General features: G+C 45.9%; 1 protein-coding gene across 1 annotated transcript in view; it reads right to left on the bottom strand.

The window, feature by feature from the left end:
* Window positions 1–16,779, bottom strand: part of CFAP47 (cilia and flagella associated protein 47) — a 2,697,962-nt gene that overhangs the window by 1,366,500 nt on the left and 1,314,683 nt on the right. The window lies entirely within an intron of this gene.

The raw sequence follows: 16,779 nt of genomic DNA, 5'->3' as shown, positions 1-16,779 counted from the left end.
CCACACCTCCTTGTTTCAACTTATAGTTGATGCTTCAAGCCAACAGCTGGCGGTCTTACATGTGAAATGTCATATTGGACCTGGGTGCTACTCCACATCTGGTGTCTTGTGACATCCTGCACTTCAACCCTGCTGCTAACGTAGCATGATTTACACCTATGTGCTAATATCTCGCAGCTAGCTATTGCCTCTGAACTTCTTTATACGGTGATTTATGTTCTTCCATAACTGAGAGGGCATACACATCAGGATGCTCCTCTGATGTTATTCCTTACAGGGTCTAGGAGTTACTCTGCATCTGGGCATGGCATGTGAATGGTTTCTATCTGCCTCTAGATGTTTTTCTCAGTGGATCTCTCTGCTTTTGTCTGTCACTTGAATATCAATACATCACGGTTTTGTCCAAGAACTATTTATTCTGCACTAAAGGGCTACCTGCAAATCATCTTAAGTGGGATGTGGGTGCTACATGGTGGGACATTTGTTTTTTCTGGATTTGTGTGCGCGTGGCAACTGGGCATATTTTGCAGATGAGCGCTACATCCGAAGTGCTCTGTCATGCAGCCATGTGCTGCTCTGTATTGTTTTACAGTGAGATCTGTTTTGCTTGATACCGCCATATTTTAGTGTCAGGAGATTCCGGTTAAATACTGTTACAGCAATGGAGTGTTTCTCATCACCTGAGTAGTTCCTCCGAGGTTTTCTATTCTGCAACATGGAGCACTTCAGAAATAGTTTATTCTGCATTTAGGCACTACTTGCAAATCGTTTATACCATGGAGCGGTATTGGCTGAGTCACGAGGCCACCTATGAATTACCTTCTGTGCTTTTTAGGGTAAAACTGATGTGATGCTCTTATGCCTGCTTGAACCCTAATCTGCACCCAGGTAACTGCTTTTCTGCATAGGGCAGATATATTTGAACTATGGGGCAGATTTACAAGCCCCTTGCATCATTTTTGCGCCGCCATTGCGTCACTTTTTGTGACGCAGCGGCTGGTTAAAAATGCAGCCCATTTACAACGTGACGCATCTAGGGAGATGCGTCACGTTCTAAAGCCCTGCGTCACATTATGCCTGCGTCAGGTATGATGTATGCATGGTGGGTGTTCCCACGCAAAAAAGCCTAGTAGAAGTGACGCAGTGAAATCTACAACATTTCACTGCACTACTTCTAGGACGCTACTGCATCAAAACCTTACGTCTGCTTGGAGCAGGTGTAAGGATTGACGCAGCACAATGAGGATAGGCCTCATCATGCATTGCTGGAGTTGCGTAGTGCTTGCGACACGACTCCAGCAATGCATGACTTTTGCGCAAACAGATGCAAGAATTTCTGACGCATCTGTCAATTCTTGCGCCATGGTGCTCCGTATTGTAAATACAGCGCATCCATGGAGGCGCTAGTGTTTCTCTGGGTGGCGCAGGGAAAGTGACGCATCTTTACAGATGAGTCAGTTTCTTGTAAATCTGCCCCTATGTTTAGGTCTCGCCTGACCCAGCGCATGCGCTAGTCTGGCGAGACTTATTGAGAGGGCTCCAAAAAGTGCTACCAGGCCAGCCTAGAGCTCCAGTGCATGTGCGCGGGCGCACGCACCGCGCTTGACCTCGATTACTTTCACTTTCGCGGCCACTTTGATGTTTGATCGCGATCACTTTCGCGGCCGCATGGTCGCTTGGCATAGCCAATAGGTCTCGCTTTTGGGACCTTATAAGTATTTAGTTATGCAACTTTTGCATGGCTAAACACTTATAAGGTCCCAAAAGGCGAGACCTATTGGCTATGCCAATGCTTGTTTTGTATTGCCTGGTGGTGATCCATAATTGCATAATAGCACATCAGCTTCCTGTGAATTGCCTTCTCCACATTTTTATGCTATTCCACAACTGGGTAATGAATGATAATCATTTTACTCCGAGTAAGGGTACCTGTGTGTTTTCTTTTATCGCACAATGCTGCGTTGACTTTTGTACCTCACCTGGGTGATACTCGGCATCTGGGTATTCCTGGGTATAACTTACTTGTCCTGGATTCTGGTAATGTTTGTGCACTGATTGTTACAGCTTTTGGTTGTTTACTGTTAACTGTTCTGCATCCGATAGCACCAGATTATTGCTCTGCAATTAGCGCCCTTGCAATCGGTTCTATGCATCTTTTCTTACACTACTTCTAAATAGCCTCAGCTGCTTCTGACTTGAGGTATCATTTATAAGTTGATTTACTGCATCGTGTTTCTACCTTAAGAGCAGTTTATCAAAGATATACCAGACACAGAACAGCCAAAAACAAGGTTGCGTGTCTGCATTAACCTTATTAAGTCTGTTCATTGTTTTTTTTTTACTTATTCTTATTACAGTTTTAATGTTGTACAGTTTACTAACACCGACGGCATAAAACTTGCCATCAGTATAACTTTTCAGCAGTGTTACATTGGTAGGCCAAGTCAAATTCCAAGATTCCAGAAATCTACACGACAGTCCCAGAAGGTAAGATGGGAGGGAGCCAAATGCATCTCCCTACACTTCAGCACTTGCTTCTTTCACACTCCACGCGCAACAGGCTCGACCACTGCCTCCCTCTCCCCGGCACCAGCCCTGCTCACACACTGCCCTCCACTGATAGACGCTCCCTTCGGTCCTCACTGTTCTCTGCCCCACCAGAAGTATCCCGCTCCTTCCAGAAGACTCCGGATCTGCATCGACCCCCTGCTCAACCACTGCCAGGCGCTCCAACATTTCCCCCCAGAGCTCCAGGTCACCCACTGCATTTGTATCCACTCTCACCTTTTTCAGCCTGCAATCCTCAGCCACAGCCCACTCCCTGAGGTCCGCCAGCCATCAATTCAATGATGGTGGGGTAGGCCTATATGAGCGTATTCCAATATTCCTCCTCACCAGTACTAGTCCCAGCAGAGCAAAGTGGAAGCTCATCTTCCTCCCTTTAGCAGGAGCCGTCAACAGTCCCAACAAACAGTGCCTCATCTCTTTCACCACTTGGATGTTCGTCACCCTATGCAGACTGTCTTCCACCTCCATCCATTACTCTTCCAGTCTGGGGCAGTCCCATGCCCTATCCCATCCCACCGCAACTGGGGCACCCATTGACTTTCGTCGGGAAAATCCTGAGTAGTCATTGTGGTGTGGTATGCGGGATGCAGGTAAAAGAACTGCGTCAGTTTAAACCACGCGTTACTAGCCATGTCTTGGACCTGAGCTCATGTACGTTTCCACTCCCCCTCCATGAGTTGGTCTCATGCTGCATCATTCCACCCTTCAAGGACCCTTTACATGTCTACTCGTCTATCTCCTTTCAGTGCTGCATATAAGTGCGAGATCAGTCCCCTGTCAGTTCCTTTGTCCAGTATGGTGGGCTTTCTGGATTCAGTAGGCTCAACCGGGAAACTCAACCATATTTCAGGGACCGTGTGGGATAGCTTAGCATGCTTAAGGAATTGGCCAGGCCGTAACTGGAACATGTCGGTGGCCTCAGCCATCGTGAGAAACATCCTGTTCTGGTACAGGTTGCCCACATATTGGCTCTCGCCTGCCGTCAACTGGGACATGTCCCTCAGTGTCTGCATACTGTGGAAGGGTTGCAGCAATCAGAGTGGTACAAGCTTTACGTAAGGGGGCCACCTCAGCACATATTAACTGCCATCCCCCAAACCTTGGTCACCTGTCTCACTATGAACAGAGTCTTCGCCGAGATGCATGACCCACTCATCAAATGTCTGGGGAGATCACTCTCCTTCACCAGTCCGTTCAAGGGATATTTTTCCATATTAATGCCCTCAGTGCTGCATGTTGTAGCTGTCCAGCCATGTAGCACAGTTTGAGGTCGGGAGGCCCAAGCCACCCTCGTCGGTGTCCAGTTTCAGGAACTCGGGTTTGACTCTGCACCTTCGCTCTGTCCACACCAATGAGACCAGAAGACTATCAAGAGCCAAAAACATGGCTCTTGGGATATTATAGTAAAAATTCTGGACAGTATACAAGCATCCGGATAGAAGGACCATCTTGCTGAGAGCCACCCTGCCCATAACTGAGAGCGGCAGAGTGTTCCAGAACCCCACTGAGGTGCATAAGCCGGTTAGCACACAGCCCATATTAAGATTACATTGGAGTCTCTCCATGTGAACGATCGACACACCTAGGTACCGGAAGTTCTCCACCTCCCAGGCCAGTTCTGTCTCTGATAGATCCACTATCAGTCAACCCTCCAAGCACCCCAGGGGGAAAAGGGTTGTTTTCTGTTCACTGAATCACAGACCCAACATGCCCAAATTCCTCCATGATCCCCAGCATCACCCGCACCAAGCAATTACCAGCTAAGGTATACAAGAGTGTTGTCTGCTTACATCAAAAGGATGTGGGCAGAGTCTCTGATCCAAATACCCTAGTTCGCCAGATAGTGATGAATCCGTTCCGCCAATGGCTCCATTGCCAGTGCGAAGAGCAACAGGGACAGCGGGCAGCCCTTTCTTGTACCTCTAAGAACCTGAACACGCTTTGACACAATTTCCCATATGTACTGTAGCAGAAGGGCTCTCATAAAGCTGGCCAACCCAGAAAGAAGCGCTTCCCTGATTCCCATGCACTGAAGTACCTCCAAGAGATTCCCAGAACTCAATGTATAGAAAGCCTTCTTGATATCAACTGCCACCAGGGTGGCATCCATATCCGTCTCCTGTACTGGGTGCATTCTATGAGAAAGACACAAAAGATTCATGTGTGTTTCCCGCTTTGGTATGAATCCACACTGGTCGTTCCTCACCAAACATGCCACCACTCCCCTCAGCCGCATCGCTAACATCCTGGAGATTATTTTTGTATCTACTCCCAGCATCGTAAGTGGATGATATGACCCCGGATCAGCAGCGTCCTTCCTGTGCTTAGGGATCATGACTATAAGGGCATCTCGCACATCAGGCGGCACCTCTCCTTTCCCCCGAGCCTCATGGAGCGTTTCCAACAGGCGGGTGTGAATAACCCGGAGTCGGTCCAGTAAAATTCCACCTGGAGATGATCTGGGCCCGGGTACTTTCCACCTGACATATCACAGAGGGCTGTTGTCACCTCTTTCTCGCATAGTTCAGCCTCTAACAACTCTCTCTGGGCATCGGTGAGCACTGAGAACGCTATCAAGTCCAGGAATGCTCCAACAGTTTCTGGTAGCCCCCACGGCAGGTCCCTCATGGACCTCCACTAAGTGGTCCCTCAATAGTGTGTTAATACCCACCATCTAGAAACCTGATCACATCTGGGTGGGTCAGAGACAATATCAGAGTGGGGGGTTGCTTCTTCCGAAGTAACCAGGCCATCATGAGGCCTGACTTGCCCCCATCTCTGTGCAGCCGCTGCCTACACTCACACTGAGTGTGGTGGCTGTCCAGTCTGTCCCAAAGCACCTCCACCCTGCATTTCACCTTGAGTAGCTCCTGCCCCCCCACTTGTGTCTCCTCTACCCTTTTCTGTAGACGGTACCAAACTCATTCTCCCTTTGTAAGATGCTGCTCCAGTCTTCATCTGGTGCCCCCAACTTGTGAGAGGATCTCACCCCGTTACCACTACCTTTAGGGCTCCCCAGTCCATACATCGGTGCTTCGTGGAACTCCAACTGGAGTCCAAGAACCCTTCAGAGCCTCACAGAGTTCCTCTCGGAAGATCGTATCCTGCAATGGCTCATGATGAAATCACCACAGCAGGACCGCCGGTCACCCTTAATGCAGCCCCCATTCCAATAGCAGTGGAGGGTGATCGGTCAAAAACTGGGCCTGATAAGTGATGTTTTAGACACACCTTGCACCCTCCTCGGCCACCAGGAATCCGTCTAACCGACTATATGCCACAGGAGTTGGGGTGAAACAGGGGGTTTCCCTATCGGTCGGGTGAAGTTCTAACCAAATGTCCGTGCAGCCCATCCATTCTTTTACCTCCGCAAGTTTGGCCGGCATGTATGGTTTAGTTCTGGCCCTGGTGGGGGACCGATCTAATGTGCTCCCCTGTACGCAATTAAAATCGCCATCCCAAAGGATCGGCATTCCCATATATGGCATCAACTCCCCCTCCATTGCAGCAAAAAAATCCAAGTCATCCACTTTAGGCACATATACATTAAGCAGACGCTCTTCTACTTCATCAAGGGTTAAGTACACAAGTATAACTCCCCCTTCTAGGTTTCCCTTAAACATTTGGAGTTGAAACAAAACCTGTGGCACGCTCCAAATGGAGTACCCTCTGACATAACTTGAATATGTGGAGGAGAATAGCTGCCCCTCCACTTTTTCTGGAGCTTCTCAGCCTCCTCCTTTAACAGATGTGTCTCCTGCAGCATGGCAATCTGCACCCCCATTCTGTGCTGATAGGCATTCAATCTATAACATTTAACGATGTCGTTAGGACCCCACACATTCCAGGTAATCAGGCATGCATGTCCCACCATAGGAGTTCAATACACATCTTCACCCCTCCCCAGGGTCCTGAAACGGGTACCCCCCTGCCCACCCTTGACAGGCCGTGCATTGGATGAAGTCCAAGGTGCGACCCCAATGGACTACATGGTGAAGAAAACACAAAAAAAAACGAAACCCAGTATCCCCCGTACCTTCCCCATCGGGTAAACACACTCAAACCTGAACCGTGTCTTCCGAGTCATGATACCACACCCCTTGCAATCTAAACAAACCCAAGTACTACACTCACTCCAACTCTATTCCGGGGGCGAGACAATTCTCCGGGATCAACCAGCCATGCTCAGGCCAAGGAACCTCTCCACCCTGGATAGACCGCTGCCACTCGTCACACACCCACATTATGTTGCAGTTATCGTGCCACCACAATCATGCACTGTTTGTCTCAGTCACCAATCACTCACCTAAATAACAAACAAAATTAACACAGTGAACAATAAATACAAAACAAGTGGGTGGGATGACCTGCACCCGCCTACCCCCATTGAGCTGCAACTCACCTCTTACCATTCCCAGCAGTGAGCAAGCCAGCAGTTAAACCAAAGAAATCACAGTAATTGTAGTGCAATGTAGTACTTTATCCCTCCGGGACCACCGTTCCCAGCCCGGGGGGATGCAAACCATCAACCAAGTCTCAGGGCACCTCCACCTCCGGCATGTTTATTGACCTATTTTTGTTTGGTGGGCACTTGGGTGGTTCTATCTTTGCCCATCCTCCAAGGGGCCCATGCGCAAAGCAGAGGCCAAGCTCACAAGAAGTCCACTGCACCTCCCGGGCCGGTCACACACAGTACAGTCCAATAGTTGGCAACTTTGCGCCGCCAGGGGCACCAGTCCAGATCTGGGTGTTCATCATCAGGGGGGGCGGGAGGCGGCCCGCCCACCCACCTATTCACAACTATAAATGTTCTCAGGTTCTTGCGATCCAGGAGCCTCACATACACTGAGTGCATCTTGGTTTCTACAGATTCCTGCAGGTGGTCTGGTGCCACAGTGAATTGCCGGTATAAGTCAGTTCACTGTCTGTGCACACGTCAATGACAGTTACCACTGCAGCGACCATGCAGGGATGGTTAGTCATCCACCAGCGGTAGCCTCGTCGCACTCCTCCATGTTGCACTCTGCACCCTTAACGTCTGCTGTACAGGTGCGTCAGACCTAAGGGAACTGCTGGGTGTCCCATACACCATCTCACTCAGTTGCATGCATGTCCAAGTTCATAACCAGGGGACCACCAGCATAGAAAAACCGGGCGGGTTGGCCAAGGAGGGGGCCCCAGCTACCATCCCAGAGCACCTAAGTCTGGTTGTTAGTCCTCTACACTGCCCATTGTCTCCAAGCTCCCTTTTGTGTCTCGTTCTGCCTGGGGAGGGAAAGGCCTCCAAGGCCTGCCGCTGCAGGGCCCCACAGTCAGAAGCACCTCACATGCACGCAAGAAGCTAGGTACTCACCCTTCTAGCAAAATGGTCCTGGACTACCAGTGGGTGCACTTTGCGCAGACACAGTGTGCTCTGCAGTATCTTCAGCTCCCACCGACATGCCCCAGTAAAGCCCTTTCCGGGTGGTGGAGGGGGTGCATGTCTGCCCCTCGGCCTTTACAGTTAGACTCAGTGCTTGGGACTCTAACAGCCCATGGCATTGCCATTTTGATCGGTCCGAGCCGGAGCACACCTCAACTGCAGTCCATGCCCCCAGAGGTCACTGCATGCTTTTACTTCCAAGATTGGGGTCAGGTGATGGCAAGCCGTTCAGAGCTACCCCAAGGGCAATCACTTCAGCCTCGTGTGTATCACAATCAGGCACTCTCCTCATGGCTCAGTCGGTCCAAGGTGCCGCCATTTTCGAAGCTCTGCTCCAGAGCTCATCCCAGCCGTGGCCCAGGCCCCCAGCAGCCACCTTGTCCTCCGCCCCTAGAATCAGGACTGATGAGGGCCAGTAGTCCAGTGGCACCACAGACAGCCACTCCAGCTCCACAGCTTTCCCCACAGGTGGCAGCAAGGCTCCGAGGCTCCTGGGTCTGATCTAGCGCAGGGCTAACCTTGCTGCAGACCTACCCCCCCAGGTGGAGGTGGCCAAGCCAGGTCTGGAGGTGGCAAATCGTGCCTCCGTGTGCCCTATCTTCAGTCCTGCCACACCGGTGCGAGTTACTGCAGTGGTGCGGCAGGATAGTTTAGGATGGTATCAACCAGCCGGGAGCATCGGTTTAGTTCCGGCAGGCAGCCATCTTTTCAGCCACACCCCCAATTCTGTTCATTGATGATGTGGTTGAAACAATTAAGAAGGCTGATTCCTGTTCACCGATAGTGAGTTGCTTACTTGTTGTTGATGATCTGGCACTATTGGACCTAAAACAGTTAGGATTACAGTGCAAGAATTATTCCCTTCAGAAATATCTTCTAAAACAGCTTTAATCAATGAATTTACACATAAAACTAAGATGTACTTCAAAGGCAGCTCTGGACATGACAATAGTAGCACGGGAAAAGAAAACTCAAGGAGGTAGATACATATTTAAAATCAAAAATGTTATTCATTAAACTTTTGAAATGGACGCTTTCATAGAAACATTGATAAAATAACTGATAAGCTGCTCGGTGGCCAGCCTCTTTTCCTGGATGAGCCAAGGGAGGTCCTGCAACATACATCACAAACACTTTCCCGGGGAAGACGGTAGAGTTCTGTAATGATTGCACTTTTTTGTTTTACTTGTGTTTTGAGTTGCAGAGAGAGTGGGATATGATTATAGTCAATTTCTATAACAACAGCTTTCACGCCAAAAGTACTCAGGTGGTGGTCGATTAGAATGCGTCTCTTCAAGGTTTCATCAATGAGCACTCTAAGCCTCTTCAAGTACTCTGCGTAGGCAATTTTAATGTCCACCACTGTAAACTGCCAGCTAAGTCAGTGTGCGGCATCACAGATTCAATGGGTAGGACTTGATGCACTTTGTTCATGACTCTTATGGGAACGCACTGGGGGGCATATTATCTAGACAGGTGATAAAATTATCGCCGCTTTAGCGGCAGAAAACTGACGCTAAAACAGCAATAATGGGCTTGATAATATGCTCTATGGAATTCCAATTGAAGCCCATGTTAGATGTGAAAGATATCTAAAACTGAGCTTCAATTGGAATTCCATAGAGCATATTATCAAGCCCATGATCGCCGTTTTAGCGTCAGTTTTCTGCCGCGAAAGCGGCAATAATTTTATCGCTTGTCTTGATAATATGCCCCTGAATAACTCGTTAGTTAAGTATAACCTGATTGTGATCAATGATGTGAGTACGGTTTTCCAACATTTAGCTCCTAGGTTGTCAAGTAACTAGTGTACATCAACTATTGGTTTTATTGTGGTCTCTGAAATCTGCAGGAACAGTATCAGCAAGTTTGATTCTCTGTTTACATCGTCACAGCAATCATCCGGCACTAACCCTAAAGGTGGGGATTGATGCTTTCCACAGAACACAGTCTAAAGTTAGTTATAATCCCGTCCTGGCACGTAAAAAAGGTTTACATTAGATAGGCCACGGAAGAGACTAATGATCTTTTTACCTCCATTATCAAAGCAAACCATGTAGAAGTAGCTGAATGCCTTGATACAGTTTTGGAGGCCAAAGAGGTTAGGTCAGCATTTGTTGAAATTTCGGAAAATATAAGGCAGTCCTAAATAAGCTCCAAGAAATCCTTCTGTATGTGAGCCTTATGGGTGGTTTGACAGTGTCTGCACCAAAGCACACACGGTCCTTTACACTACCTTCCACATGAAACCCCGAGATGTGGTGCCAATTAGGAATGCATGTGCTCTCTATTAATCAGCTTTGGCAGTCAGGAAAAAGCAGATAATGGAGGATGCCTGGAATTTCCTGCATTTAGCTAGGGTGCACAAAGATATTGCCGCTTATTTTCAGATGGTTAATGCCCCTTATTTCACTGACCCATTGGGTCCCTCCACTGAAGCGCGTATTCCGCAACATCAATGGGGAGATTATTTTTCTAACTTCTATACCACCCAGGGTTTCCTGGAGGTTTAAGTTGAGGATGGGCAAAGGTAATCCATAGAACACATTAATCCCCCCTTAGTCATTGAGTTTACTGAAGTCTGAAGGGTATTGGATGAAAGTAAGAAGGGGAAGGCCCCAGTCTTGAATGGGAAACACTAGATGTTTTCGCAGACAGGACGGATCTATGGGCCCCTATGCTGACCAACCTATTTAATACAATAACTAAGGTAGGCCCCTCGTGAGACATGGAAAAACTCAGTAAATATACCCATCCATAAAAATGAGGATAAAGCCTAGTGAAAGAATTATAGGCCCATATCTTCATTAGATCCAACTGTAAATGTGATGGGCCATATTTTACTACATAGACTGGAGGAATGGGCGGCCGAGAACAACTTAACCTACACCCAATACGGTTTCAAGAAAGGCCTGGGCACTGCAGATCAATTGTTAAGCCTGAGCTTAGGAATAAAAAGCACAGGAGTAAACCCGTTATCCCAGTTGAGACCGGGTGGAGTATATAGCATAAACAACAGTGTCTCAACCGGGAATCATTAGCAAAGACAACTACATGAAGTGTATAAATCACTTGAGGAAGGGGGAAAAAAACCTGAGCTTAGACGTAGGCACGTATACAGCAGCTAAGAAGAGAACTATACATGTGTCATTTATGGACCTTACAGCAGCGTATGACTGTGTTTCATACTCAAAATTCTGGTCCATTATGACTGAGTTAGGTGTGGAGCAAAGTGTAATTACATATATTAGACAACGGTATAAGGATGCCGCTGCCTGCGCCCGCTATGGCAAAGATAGTGAATGCACGGACACTTTCAGTATTAGATGGGGAGTAAGTCAAGTATGTGTTCTTGCCTCGTTTTTAATTTAACGGTATATCAATAGAGTTGAACATTTTTACGTTGAGCCAAGCAGCGTGCAAGTGCTGCTCTGCGAGGCATGCTGGATCTGGTCAGGGCGCTTAAACAATTCCCACCGCTTTACATTTGTTCCTTCTTGCGCCTTTCTTAATTCCTTTCTTCTTCTTGTTTAAAACTTTGCTCTTTGGCCTGCCTTTGGGTATATTTCTTTCACTTTGTGGCGACTGCCCCTGTTACATGTTCTCTTACACTTGGATGTATTTTTCGTTTGTTTGGCGCACTCTATTTTTCACTGAATAGGTCCTGTGCCGTTAACACAGCTTCATCATAGATGCGCTATATTTTTCAACGCTTTATTGTTTACAGCTGCCTGGGCAGCAGGCATGGGAGGCGAACAGGGCAGCTTTGCCAGCACACTAGCCAACCTCGGGTTTTAACCTCAGGAAAGCCAGAAAAGTCTTCAGGAAGCTTGGCCCATCTCCTGTCGAACACTTGTCTCCCTCCTCTGCTGTGATTGCTGGCAGCAGCTTGCCTTACATGGCTCTTCACCTCTTTTTTGGAGGGCCGGTCACAAGCTGTTCACCTGGGTCAGTTTTTTTCACATCCACATACTACCACCTGTGGGGTACCCCAGGGCTCAGCTCTTTCTCCTCATCTATTTAATATCTATATGGCTCCCCTGATCAAGTCACTCAAAGACAGAAACGTGCGGGTCCTCAACTATGCTGATGACCTTCAGCTCCTTCTTAGGGTTGATAGTTCTAACAACTCTATTATAGAATTCCAGGATACTATGTTATATATCCAAACTTGGATGGCTCTCAATCATCTTAAACTGAATCCTGGAAAAACAAAAATAGTCCTTACTGGTGATAGTCATAAGCACTGGGGCCCTCACTATTGGCCCCTAGAACTCGGCCCTCCACCCACCCCTTCCATTTCAGCTAAAACGCTAGGAGTACTTTTGGATAGTGATCTGTCATTGAAAACCCAGGTCGGAGCTGTGGTGTCTAAATGCTTCTTTCAAATGCGCAAAATTAGGAAAATCCACCGTTTCCTCACCCACGACGCTTTGATTCAAGCCATGATCTCTACGGTTCTATCTCATCTAGACTATTCCAACTCTGTCTACTTGGGAATGCCCCACTACTTGTTCAAGCGACTTCAGTTGGTTCAGAACCAGGTAGCGCGATTGATTTTTCATCAACCTAAATGGCACTTTGCCTCCCCATTGTTAAGGAAACTACATTGGCTTCCAATATCACAGCGCTGTGTTTTTAAGACTGGTTGCCTTATTTTTAAATCTTTGCATGGCACCAGCCCTGAGTTCATCAATAATCTGATACTCAGGTATTCTCCTACATGTTACCTAAGGTCCGCTCATCTATCTCTTCTCACTATCCCGGACTTTAAAAGGGTACGTCTAGGAGGCCGCAGATTCGCCATTCTCGCCCCCAAACTGTGGAACTCCTTTCCGCTTGAAATTCAATCCTGCACTAACCTTCTCCAATTCAGGAAACTCCTGAAAACCTGGCTGTTTACACAGGGTTAGCTTCTACCTCTTTGAACCCATATAATGCAGCAGTTTACTTTGTCTCGGCTCCTGCAGTGCAATGTATTTTCTTTCATGGTCATTTCTCGGGGTCCCATGCAGTGTTTGATTGCAAACTCATAGATAAATGCACATTTCATGTCTGCGGGGAAAAGTAGCACCTATAAAGGATATATTAAACCCAGTGTGTGCACCATAATTAGTGAAAGCAACAAACGGATCGTTGAGCACTCATCCAGCCCACTCTGAACACACTAGCATTACCGAGGCTTGCAAGCAATTATACATTCTTACTCTGCAGGCTGCATGTCAAGAGATTCACCCTGGCACGCGTACAAGATAAAATAAAATAGATTCTAGTTTCATCCACTTCATGACGCTAGGAAATTATTTTTTAGGTTTCCAAAAAAAACGGGCTTAATCATGACGTTCTTCAAAATGTATGACAAGTTAGTGTAGTGGTTCTCTGGTAGACAGCTTTATATTCATACGATTTATTTAGGACGGTCTCCTCTGCTTCGTTTCTTGTGTGGGTGTGGTTTATATTGGCCCAGTTTTATTTTGTTTTGCAGATAGTTGCTTTGTGTTTGTATTCTACGCAAAGTATGAGCGTACTTCACATACTTTGTGAAAAAAATATAAACTTGTGTGACTAACTGTATACAGTAGTGCTGTTGTAAAGTGATTGGTACCACTTTGTCATAGGCTTCTCAACCAGTACATATGGCAACATCACACTATGAAGAACATTTGGCTTGTCGTCCCTCCAGACCATAAAACAGGCACATAAACATTCAAAACACCGGCCCATTCATTGACCTCTGAGATCAGCCCATCTGGCACTGCCTGATTGCCCTATAGGCAGGGCCACTGGAATTATGTAGCAGGAGAGGGCCAAATTATGTGGCAGGATTGAGTAAATTATACAGTAAAAAAGGCATTTTGGAATAGTATTACTTCATTATTTAGTCAGGTTAAAAACTAAAATTAAGGATGCTATATTAAATGTGTTAACGCTTAAAAAACACCTTTAAGTACAGGCAAGGACATCTTCTTAATAATCGCTTACAAAGTCTCAAAGGCGAGGCGTACTAGCTATGCCAATGCTTGTTTAAAGTTGACAGCAACTGACACACACTACAGTGGGGCTTTCCCTCTCCTGATTCCTTTATATGCTGATGACACGGTCTTAGTGGCCAGAGCAGGGAGAAGGCTTCAAAGTTTAATCGATGATCTCATTGTTTTTATGAAGGCTCTTGATCGGAAGGTTAACAAGGGGTGATGTTTTCCATAATCTGTGGGGCAAGATAGGCCCAAATAAATTGCTCATTTTATTAATAACTCCAAGGTTTTGGTGGCGGCCACCTTTTCTTACTTAGATATCCTGTTTGATGACAAATATAAATGAAAAGCAATGTTATCTAACAGGAAAGCCCTCTTTGAAAAATCTATCACTGGGCTGTACAGTTTTTGTAAAAAATTGGGCTCAAAACCAGTGAAAGAGATTTTGTTGATCTATGTAAGTAAATGTGTGGCCATTGCATCTTCAGGGGCATGATAGACGTAAAATTGATCCAACAAGTAATAAACTATTTTTTTTAAAACCTATTGGCGGTCCCTCAGACCGAATTAAACCTTCACCCTTTTTACTGTGGAATTCTATATGATTAACGGGGAGACTGTCCTCAACAAGCTTGTCATAAAAGATTGCTTACATCTCCAGTCCGCCCTAGATATTCCGTAGCTCGTAAATGTGAAGTCAGTTTGCGAGATGATTGGTCAACCAGGCCTTTTTGCCACCCCTAAATCATAATAATAGGTAAAGATGCCTTCAAGGGATTTCACTAAATTCTCTAAATCAAAGTTATTCAAGCTAGTTACTTATTGGTCTAGCCCCAACAGGTAACAACCCCTGAGTCATGCCATCACTTTGCAAATGGCACTTTAAAGCAAGTGTTTAGTGAGAAGGCTGCAATAAAGGGAGATTCTCAAGGTAATCTTAAACCCACTGTGCGTGCCTACAACCTGGTGCACGTGGATCTCCAACAGTATCGCTCTTTTATTCTTAATAGACAACAACATTTTGTCCTCACCAGGTTTTGTCTCTACCAGGTTTTGTCTCAATTATCTACCTCTTCTGGGGTTTCCTGCCAATAGTTGCACTTTATCGGGATTATGAGTATGCCCCTGCGATGGGAAGTCTGTTCAGTCGAACTTACATATTCTGTTATTTTGCTCTTTTTAAAGATTTAAAATGTTATCAATGTAGACAAGCTTTGTTATTCTTACAGTAGTTACATACCCCCCTGATATGCTGAATCGGTGGCATGTTTTATCTGGCATATAATAAAAATCAGGAAATGTGCAATACTGTAATTTTCAGACTCTAGAAGTGACTGTATTTTTACAATGTGATGGATTGTTATTTATTTTGTTTGATTTTGTGTTTATTCTTTTCTGCCACAAAAATATGGTGAGTAAAATTATATTTGATTTGACTCATTAACGCAAGACAAAGTGGGCCTAGTTCAAAAAAAGATTACCATCCAAATTTTAAATTGGTGTGCAAAAGGTGCCTGCAGCAGGCGATAATGCCAGATCCTGGTTTATTGAACTAGGGACTGCAGACATTTGTGCCAGTAGACGGATTTTACCACATACTGCATGTATGGTGCATGTATAGCAATCATCAGTTTGGGTTAAGGAGTGAGAACTTGGGTGTTTTCAGGGGAGGGTTTAAGGTTGGCATAGACCATAACATTTTAACTTGTTAACTTTTTCATCACACCCAACTTGTGCATTTTAGTGCCAATAAATAACATAGTAAATGTGAACATCAGTTATGTAATATTCCCAATCACTCTCACATTTACTATACGGTTAGAAAAAAGGGACTTCTTATTGTGAAAAAAAAAGATATGTGAAAGAAATAAATACATGTACAAAACCCTAATTTTTGCAATAATTACTCAACTATCAACTCCTGGGGAAGTTTGTACATTTCGAAATAAACCCTAAGGCAATCATTTGCATGTGCCTACGAATTAAAGAATTATGTCCATATTTATGGATGAGACTGAGAGTTCCTCAAATCTAAGCAGCTTCTTGATTTTTGGACACATTAGCAGGGATGATAAACGCATGTAGGTGAGTCAGATGCTGGTCTGATTGAGTCCTTATACCAGGTTAGTGGCTAATCAACGGTTTTAGCCTCACCCAGGCATTTGTTCGGTACCAGATTACCTGGGAAAGGAGAAATTACTAGTTACACTTCATTTGACTGGAGATTCTCAGCCTTTGGAAGATTTTGTGGAAATCTGAGGTGTGCAGGTGGAAAATCTTGTTCAAAAGTAGCATCTCCCTGCAAAGTGTGAGTGAGGAAACTCTTTGCCTTTGAAACGTTCATCAAGCTGTGATGCTGATGTTATCAAGGGGACAACGTTACCAATTGCTACATCACTCTTTGAAGGCCATTTTCATCACTGCCTTTCCCTGGTGGCTAGGTTTAAATTTGACAACTACAATCAATAAACAAATAATGTGACAGGAGTTAAACTGAAGGGGGCGGGGTCTGATTTCACACATTGTGCCCCCTCTTCAGGTTCATCCTACAACAGTTTTGTGCAGTTCCCTACACCTGAAGCAACTTGCAGGATAAGAGTAATCTAGAGGTGGGCGGCAATCAATAGTAGGAGAGAGGGCTTGAATAAGGCAGACTGCTGGAGAAGATGCAGCGCATCTATGAGTAGGGCATAGTGCTGTGTGGGCCATCGTTACTGAACATGGCTGGTCACAAAACAGAGAAAACAACAATTAGCCAGAAGTCTCATTTTACTTGAAACTGTATAAGGACTCATTTTTGTCACTGAAAAATGT

The sequence above is a fragment of the Triturus cristatus genome, chromosome 8 (genome assembly GCF_964204655.1).
Source record: "Triturus cristatus chromosome 8, aTriCri1.1, whole genome shotgun sequence".
Classification (NCBI taxonomy): domain Eukaryota; kingdom Metazoa; phylum Chordata; class Amphibia; order Caudata; family Salamandridae; genus Triturus; species Triturus cristatus.
The sequence above is the reverse complement of the archived record's forward strand: the minus strand, read 5'-3'. Positions and strand labels throughout refer to the sequence as shown.